Source organism: Coptis chinensis, chromosome 2 (genome assembly GCF_015680905.1).
Source record: "Coptis chinensis isolate HL-2020 chromosome 2, ASM1568090v1, whole genome shotgun sequence".
NCBI classification, from domain to species: Eukaryota; Viridiplantae; Streptophyta; class Magnoliopsida; order Ranunculales; family Ranunculaceae; genus Coptis; species Coptis chinensis.
The window spans coordinates 47,648,755-47,658,897 of record NC_141457.1 but is presented as its reverse complement, the minus strand read 5'-3'; the positions used below and the strand labels follow the sequence as shown (position 1 = coordinate 47,658,897).

The 10,143-nt window shown below is 39.3% G+C and overlaps 1 pseudogene; it reads right to left on the bottom strand.

Moving 5' to 3' along the window:
• LOC147516314 (small nucleolar RNA R71) lies at positions 1 to 96 on the bottom strand (annotated as a pseudogene).
• Positions 97 to 10,143: the final 10,047 nt, after the last annotated feature.

Below are 10,143 nucleotides of genomic sequence, written 5' to 3'. Positions count from 1 at the left end.
AGATTCATTTCTTTTCGACAAAATCCTCATGAAACATTTTCGTGAGGCTTGGAATCGTTTCACCGATCTCCTTATAGAGTGCCCACATCATAACTTAGTGAAAGACACGTTAGTTCGTTGCCTTTTCAAAGGACTTCTACACCACCATAAAGAAGTCCTTGACATAATGAATGGGGGTAGTTTCTTAAGCAAAGGAGCCTCGGAGGCTTATAAATTTTAGAGGATCAAACTAAGCGAAATAACAACCGGGGTAGTGGACGATATCCACCGCTCCGCTAGTTCTTCTAATACGATTAAGGCGGTATGTTTGAAATTAAACACGATCCCGAGCTAAAAACTTTAATCGAATCACTCACTAAAAAAGGTAGAGGCCATTTCGGTTCAACAAAATCCTATTCCCGTCATGAATGTAAATTCAAATCCATGTAGTTTCTGTTGAGCCCCGAGCATCCCGACTCCCAATCGGTCCTATAGCCTATGAACAGGCTTGTTCTATTAATAGTGAACCTAACGCCCTTGGAGACAAAATCCTAACTTCGGGTTGGAGAAATAACCAAAACGTCACACCTCAAGGGTACAATAATCAATATGTTAGGCCTACGCATGCGGCTTTAACCAAGCCCCACTACGACAAGGGCGAGTCGTCGGGAATTTTAATAATTATATCAACCAAGTGCAACCTCGACAAGGTCAAGCACAAAGTCAAGGTAGTTATAATAATTATAATGCTAATAGAGGTATCGTTCCGGTAAATAATAACTATCAAAATCCACCCATAAATAATTCACGTGAACTAGTTCTAGTCACACCACCCGTGACTACTACACCCACACAACCGGATCGTCTTGACACCTTCATACAAGTGAGCCAAAAACTTTTCCAAACCATGGCTCAATCTAACCAACAGGTTCTACAATCAGTTAATAATTTAACCAAACAGTTGGCTCAAGATAAAGCCCAACCCAAAGGTGTGTTGCCAGGTCACGAAATACCTAATCCTAAAACAACAAATACAGCCTTTGAGGTAACCGATAATACTAGTAGTGAATATGAAAATATAGGTGAGCTAAAGGCCATCACCACTCTCCGTTAAGCAGTGGTTGATAACAAAGTAACTATGCCTATAGTTACCCCACCAAGAGTTCCTACACCCGCTATATTACTAGATACGAAATAGAAACCAAGAGCCTACCACCGTAGAGGTACCAGTTACAACAAAACCTAAGAAACAGGAAGCCACGGTTAAACATCCAGGTAATACCATTGCTAAATATAAACAGAAACCACCGTTTCCACAAAAATTAGCCATGTTAACTAGGGATACAAATTACGAGGAGATTAGGGATGTTTTTAAGAATCTAACTATAAACCTTTCTTTCCTCGAAGCTATAAAAAAGCTACCACACCATACTAAGTTTCTTAAGGAATTGTGTACTACTAGGCGTAAAACCAATATACCAAAAGACGCCTTTTTAACAAAACAATTCCCAACTCTATCTGAACATAATGGAATTGTTAAGTACAAGGACCCTGGTCGCCCTACTGTACAATGCACCTTAGGAGATTCCTATACGACGACCGCGTTATTAGACTTAGGGGCTAGTGTAAACTTACTCCCGTTTTATTTGTATAGACAAATAGGTCTAGACGAGATGCAACCCACTAGAATGACGTTGCAATTAGTTGATCGGTCTATTAAGTATCCTAAGGGTGTCGTCGAAAATGTTCTGGTAAAAATTCAGGATTTTTACTATCCGGCTGATTTTGTCATCCTCGACACAGAAGTCATTAATGACTCTGTCCCGATCATCTTAGGGCGTCCTTTTCTGGCAACTGCCAATGCACTCATTAATTGCCGCGATGGTTCAATGTCCATGTCTTTTGGCCATCTTGTCATTGAAGTAAATGTTTTAAAACAAAGACACCACGCATTACCGATTAGCCTATGGATGGAGAGGTTAGCATGATCGAGGCGTTGCTCGAGATTATTTCAACAACACGCTCCCTCGATAATCATATATGCCCAAATTTCTTTCCTTTGGAAGTTCAGACTCCAACATTTCCATCCCTACACTAGTCGATACACATATTACGGATGAGGATGAGATAGGTGACTTTCTCAAAGATGTAGAGGACTATCATAGTAACGAGGATATGACCAATCTAGATGAGCAATTCGATGAGTTTCTTCGAACAGGTGATGAATCACCCTATCAAGAACTACTTTGCACAACAGCCACCTCGATTCCCCTCCTCCCACCCTTTCAAAGGAATCCCGAGTTTGCACTCGACCCTTTTGTTTCTCCCGTGCTACATAATTTTTTAAATCCACCTAGTAAACAACTACTTCAGAAGGAGAAACCATTTGACACCTTCATTTTCAGAATTGAGACAGCCCCTACACACACAATGAATGAGTTTTGTGCTAAAACCACATCCTCATTGTTTACAGGCTGTCTTTCTACAACTTATCCATATTCTCCACAACCATTCACTTTTCCACACTTATTTACTAGAACACCCACTCATTCAAAAATGAAAAATAAGGTGCATGATAGGTTACATAATAGGGTTATCCAACTTCGCTTTCATTTCACTAGGTTGAGTCATAGGAAATCTTGGTGCTTGATTGTGTTTGGATATGTTTTCTGTGATATTTATTTATGGAATGATCCACAATTATTTTGGTTGTTAATATATGATAAACTGCATGTTCATACATACGTCTAGATAAAGTCTCGAGTATCTGACTATAAACGACTCAACTTTTGTGTTTGGTGCATTTCCTTTCATTTCCATATATTGGTGAGTGCACCATTAAGGTAACCGGGCCCTCCCTATGGAGTGTGTGGCTGTAAGTACCGGATCCTAAGTCCATGTTTAAACATAATTCACGTTTTCCACTCTTGCATGTTTTCTCAGATTTTTTGAGTCATGTTTCTCTATGGGGTGAATTATGTCTTTATTGTTTATTGTTTTTATTTTTAAAATTAAAAAAAAAAATATATATATATATATATATATATATTAAAGAATAAGCATAGTAACCTAGGAAGTCTCAGGAATCTGACTTTAAAAGACCCACTGCTAAAAACAAATTTTCTAAGCTTCGTTGTAAAAATTTGTTTGGGGGTGGGGTATTCGTGTTTCCGTACTAAATATTTATGTCCCATTAGAGTTGCTTAGGCCGTTTTATTGTATTATGATTCGGGTTGACATAATCCATGAATTTAGAGTTCAATTGTTCGCATAACGTACGTCATGCACGCACTTCGAGGCGTTTTCCACTATCTTAAATATCGTCCACGGTCGGAATAGAGTGTTTTATAGATCATTGGATTGGAAATTCTCTCCTGATCATTTCCATATCTCATTCGCAAAAATCGGACCGGTAACGAAGCGACAATTTTGATTTGAAGTTTCGCGAAAAATCGAAAAAAAAAATCACAAATTTCGATTTTGGGCTTGGGCCCAACCCGCGCCCTTACCTTAACCAACTGTTCGATCTTCTTCTCCATCCGCCATTAACGCCCAAGCTCCAAAAACCTAAAAAACAAATTCAAAATAAAAAGAAAACGAAAATTAACCCACCAAAATCAAAACCCAACCCAAATCGACTCCAAACACCACCGACCACCACTACCACCAAATTACATCACCAAAAATCCACCAAAATAACAAATTTTGGTGCTGCCGCGCCACCACTCCACCACCACCACTGTTTGCTTCAACCGGTCTATTAAAATCCCACCACCACATCACATTTAAACCCCCACTACATTCCAACTTCCAATGGCTCAACAACGCTGAATTTTACCGGAGCAAGCTTTTACTGCCAACCACTTCGGGCCGTTCTACGGTGACGAGATGATCAGCCGAGACTGGAGTAGCTTGTGGTACTCGACTGAAGCCTATTACCACGAGGACTTAGTCTGACGGTTCTACGATACGAGGGAGTTAGAAGGGATGAGGATTTTTGTAGTTGTGGCGAAGAGGCGGAAGGAAGTGACGACTGGGTTGTTGGCTGAGATTCTAGGCATTCCGCCTAAAATCCATTTGGATGTCACCCTGCAGGAGTCCCAACATAATGGGGTAGAGCCATTGATGCACGAGACAGTTATTGGAGGCGACTACAATGCGAGATCGCATTGTGTTCGATGAACTTCCCTTTAGGACCAACCAGCTAGCTACGCCGGTGGATTGGTCTAAACGTCGAGGGAAGGGGAAGGTCACGACATCGGCCTCGAATCCCTCCACATCTTATGGATACTCCGGGAGCGGAAGTATGACTTCTGCATCTTAGAGTTTTTACCGAGCATGATTAGGGGAGTAGGAGGTCCTTTGCCCTCTCCCCTCGTATTGGTAACAAAGATCATGCCGAAGTTGAGAGCGACTCAAGCGATCGATCGGACATACATCACCCTCCACCGTAACCCTCGTGATCTATAAGGAGTGTGTCCAATGGGTTTGGAGATTGGCTGAGGATAGAGAAGAAGAAGAAGAGGATGGTGGAGCTGAGAATGAAGAGGAGGCCGGGGAAATCGGGATGCCTCGGAGGATGAGGAAGACTTGACGTGTTTTGACGCGATGCCTTGGAGAGGTGCCGGTCGATCGTAACGCATGGCTGGATCCATCGTGGCATGCATTCGGCCAACACTATCTGTGAAGACCTCCTCCGACTCGACGACAGCAACGATGCATCATAACTTCGAGCTCCGTACCCGAGAGAGGGACGAGAGGTGGGAATGATGAGTCTTGCGAGCTAGAAGCTCGGCCGCCGCTTCCGGACGAGATGCTGACACGATTCCTACGTCACGGGGACTCTCCTTCTGAGGATACACCCTCGAGACACGAGCGCCATCGCCGAAAGACGAATGGTGCTGGTCCATCAGGAGCTCAGGAGCAGTCTCTAGAGCGTGTGCCTTCCGCCACCAGTTCCGGAGTAGCTAGGGATAGTATAGTTTGATGTTGTATGTTTTATTTGTAGTTTCATTACTGTCATTTATTTTTATGTAAGTTTATTTCCGTAAGTTGAATTTTGTAGTGAAATGTACTCCGCATGAATTATTTTTAATATAATAGGTTATTTTCATTATGCGTGGTTGTTTAATATTGACCCCACCTTCCCAACTTGTTTGGGGGTGGTTTTATCTATTCCAGCATGATTTTTATATAACCCTCGTGTTAGAATTTATTATGGAGTCAAGGTGAAAATATGGTGTTTTTAGGCATATATATGAATAAATATCATGGTAGGATGAAATCTAGATTAAATAGGTACATTCTATCATAAAATCAACCTAAAAGATCTTGGTTTTGAATTATAATCAAGAAAATGAGTTGTTTCCGTTTTCGGTTTGGAAATTTTAGGATTTCGAACCGCCGTAATTAGTTTTAGCAACTTCCCGATCCATTTTAGCAACTTTAAACCTATATAAACTTGATACAATCTATCCTCACAACTCACACTACACCTAAACTCCATCACTCACCTTTCACTCCCCGATTCCCTCGTTTCGCTCATTTTCCGAAGTTTACGAACTCCGAAAGCGCTTTCAAGCCCTCTGACAGAGAGCGCACTCGGCGCTCTGATATTTTTTCTGAGTTTTTGTCGAGGCTGCGCGCGTCCAAGCTGAAGCGACCTGCTCTCAAACACTGAAAATTTCAATTTCTTTAGAGTCGACCACCACACCTATCGGGCGACTTTTCATCGACTTCCGTGGACCAGGAAATTTCCAGTTTTTCGCGTAGTATCCGGATCATTCGCGAGCTATTCCAGGCGTAATTTTGAGATGACATCTCCAACATTGATACCGAACAGTCTTTCAAGATTTGTTCCAAAGCACTACTTATGGTGCTTGGTTTTGTGTTTATCACATTCGTTAATTTTGGGGCGCTTTATGGTAAGATCGATGTACTTTATTCTCCGACTCTAGCATCTTATTTTTACGATAACTGCATTTTCTTTGAAAGGCGGATGGAGAACAAGTGTTCTCCATCAACATTGATAATGAACCAATGGAAATTACCAGGTTCTTGCTAGCATTTGTTCTTGGACTTGCTATGCCCGCTGAAATACAAGACCCATGGTGCTATTGGGTAGACAATATGTATGTCTACACTTACGAGTTTTTGCATGAGTCGTATGGCGCGGGCATTTTCCGTATCGAGGACCAAGGGGAATATAACGTCGCCTTTGGTAGCCTGTCCATGAACATAGGAACTGTTATGTTTTGGATCATGCTAAACATTTTAGGGGAATGGCGTTTTTCTTCTGCGAATGATGCCACTTGCAGCGTCTTCCTTGCTTTAGCCACGGGACGTATGTGTCATGACCTTCCCCGAACCTTGATGTCTAGTTTAGCTCGATCCCATAGCATGAGGCATAAGTACCTTCTTATGCCTGTCTTAATTTCACGTATTATGCTATGTTTCTTTCCTATTTTTTGTACACGTTTCACGGATTGGATTACGGTCGACACTGTACGACCCACCAATAGTATTATTCGATCTTTCCGTGCAATGACTTCGCAAGGGTGGAGGATACAACCTCATCAGGTTGCACCCTACACCCCGTCAGACCAAGTGGCTCTTACTAGGTTAGAAATCATAGATGATAAATGGCGGGAAGCCTGGCAAATTATCATGGCATGGCAGGACGCAAAGGAACCTCACTTCTTTATGGAAGAAGAGGATGAGTAAGATGATGAGTAATCGCGGGGATAATAGGTAAGTTTCATTCTAGTTAGTGTCTCGCTTATGTCCCAAGCAATTTCATTCTTGTTAACCCCATAATGGGTAGAACTCGTATAGAGTTGTGTCAGTTTTTATTTCCTATATTAGTATGTTCTAACCTTGTTTTACAGATGTTCCTGAATTTCACGTGCTTCAATGGTATTTTTCTTACCCTCTTTATTTAATTGCTTTGAGGACAAAGCATGCTTTTTGTTTGGGGGCATAGAAACACGTGTAATTAAAACATCTGATAGGATATAGATATGTATAATATGCATTTGTTTCTAGTTAAAATTTCAAAAATTCAAAAATATAAATAAATAAGTTATGTTATACACTTAGGAATATTGGTATTGTTTCTTTCTCCATGCTCTTAACAATCTAGAAGTCTCATGTAGCTGTTGCATCAGAATAATTGTTAGAAACTTAGGTTAATATATAGGTAATAATCTTTGCATCTATCTATAAATATATTACATGAGTATCTATGATTGTTAGCGTAAGTTTCTGAAATCCTAGGCTAGAGTACTATTTCTACAATCCCTGTGAGAATATAGCCTAAAGCCTTATATGAGCGAAACATTTGAGAAATGACACAAGGGAGAAGTAAAATCCGGATAGAGATATCACATGTCCACTTGCTTGATCACTATGCCATATCCTAAGTGAGAATTTAGGCCCTCTTTGGATCAATATAGCCAAAAATTCAAGCCTATGAATTATTTTCCGCTAGTCGCCCCTCTAAGCCTTTCTTTAGCTTTCCATAAACCACAAATCCTTTACCCTGTTACAAAAACAAAACAAAATAAAAAAAATAAAAAAAAAAAATCAACCCACCCAATTTAGAATAAGTCTGAGAATAGAATGAGGAAGAAAGAAGAAGAGAAAAACCTGTGTAAACAAAAGTTAGTTAATTGCTTCAGAAAATAAAGAAAAGAAGTTTCCATCCAAGGAAAGAAAAATAAAAATAGAAATAAAATAAAAACTCCAAAAATAGAATAAAAGGGAGTCAAAAGCTAAAGAAAAAAAAAATATATATATATATATATATATATATGGCTAAGGATGGAAACAAAGTATAGAAGCAAAAGAAAATAACAAGGTTTTCTCTAAGTTACATAATATGAAAACTCTATTATCTCAGACTTGTCCTTTTTGAATATCCATTTTCTTCCTTCTTAAACCATCTCCTAATCCCCGCAACACCTAATAAAGACTTCTAGCTCAATTAGGAATAGGTTAGTGTGATAGTAAGTGGCAGATGTGTTTGATCGACTCCGGCTTCCTTTGTTGTCATTGAGATTGTAAGGTAAAGTGTGCCCATCACAAGACTAGAGTAGCTAAACTTGAGTGGAAAAATCAGAGTGTTGTATCTTGACTATTATTGTGAGAACCTACTTAAGGACGCTATTCCGAGTTTCAGAAACGGACCTGCTAGACATTTCATAGTATTACTCATTGTATATATGTTTATTATAGATGATTGATTATTATGCATATATTAGCTTAGGTTTTTTGACTTGGTTATTCTTGTTCATAGCTAGTGAGATGTATAGATAGTTTGGAGCATGAATAAGGAAACAATAGTTTTATTTCTTAGTCGTTGTAGTATAGATGAAGTTTGTGAGTACCTTCATCGAAAAACTCTCACGAGGCTATAACTTCGTCACTAGGGAATTCCTAGTGGTTTAAAAGGCCTTGTTGCATATGGTCAATGCAATCGCACTCGGTGAAACGAAAGTAGATAGAACTCCATTTTGGTCACTTATATTAATTTCTCATCTTTGCTTGAGGACAAGCAAAATGCTGTTTGGGGTGGTTTGATAAGAGCCCAAAACTATAGTTTTAACCCTTTAACAATCATACTTTTAGACCAATTATGTGAGTAATAATTAAGAGTTAACACCGATTCGTGTTTTATATGCATTTCAGGGCTTCAAAGTCCATTATGTGCAGAAAATATGCCACTTTAGTGAGATAAAGGAGCAAAGGTCGGTTACTAAGGAGTTCCGTGATTAAAGGCCAAGTTTCGAAGACAAAGCCTTTCTAAAAAGCCCGGGTCAAAAGCTGAAAAGTCGACGCGGGCCGAAACAGCACACAAAGTCAGCAGAACTTCCGAAGGACATATCTTTGGACTCAGACCTCGGAATGGGGCCTACCTTATGTCAAAACGACCGGCTCAGAAAGAGCTTTCCAATGGTCTAAGCCTTGACCCAATCAGAGGAGCAAAAGTGGACGGAAAGTCTGTTGAAGCCAACTGCAGCTGAAGAGGCCTTTTTGGACTGAAAGATTTGGGTTTTGGGCCTGATTCTCTGGCCCAAAACATGGCTCCAAGCCCATGCACGATTTTTGGATCTGAAAGTATAAAAACAAAAGCTTAATTCTTTCTTAATAGTAGATTTTTAGGTTAGAAAATAAAGGTAGCTTAGAATAGAAAGTAGCCATTAAAATAGCTTCTAGATCTAGTTTTTCATGTAGATTAATTAAGTTTAGTTCCATTTCAATTATTGTATTAGATTAAACCTTTGAATCTTGTTCTTCATTTTGATTAGATCAATAAAGTAGTATTTTTATCAATTTCGATTTTGTCATTTCCATTTCTAGATCTAATTTCAATTCCTGTCCTTATTTCATTTGAGTCATTAAATTAAATTTCATTATTGTTTAATTAAGTAAATTTCAATTCTTTATATCATGTTTAGTTTAAAAGTAATCAGAAATGATTGCGTAATGATTCTCGGCTAAACCTCCATTAGAGGGGGTTGAGAAGCCTTGATGAAAGCTTGATTCCGATTAATGTAGATTCGTCGTAATTTCCTTTCCACTCTAGAAACGTTTAGTTCACCATGAGAATGGGTTTAATCGTTCACATGCTAGTTATTAATTAGTAGAAATGTCATGTGTAATTAAGGATTAGGAAGAACCAATTGTTCTGCGAAGCAGTTCAATTCGGATTACGACGATTTGTAGTTAATAGGATTAAGTCGAGTTAAGGTGGAATCAATTCCCCTCTAACTCCTTATCATCGAATCAACGTAGCATTCCCTTAGTTATTCCCATCGTCGACTAGTTGCAATTCGTGGGTAGTTGCATCGTAGTCTAGTTGCCTTTTTCGTAAATCTCTCATTAGACTTTAAGTAGAGAGTACGAACACGTGAGAACACAGCATGCGGAAGGACTAGGAGTGGAACGAATCACTCTACTCCACTATATCTCATAGACTTGAGAGTAGAATCTTTGATAAATATAGACCGATAAGATTAAGTTTAGTTTTACTTGCGTTTAGAGTTCATCGCTTTATTTCGTAGGTAAAGCTATTCATTTTACAATTATCAAGTTACAATTTGTTCCTCAACTGTTTATGCATACTCGAAAGTTGAAGGCTCTCTCTTTGTGTCACTTTTATTT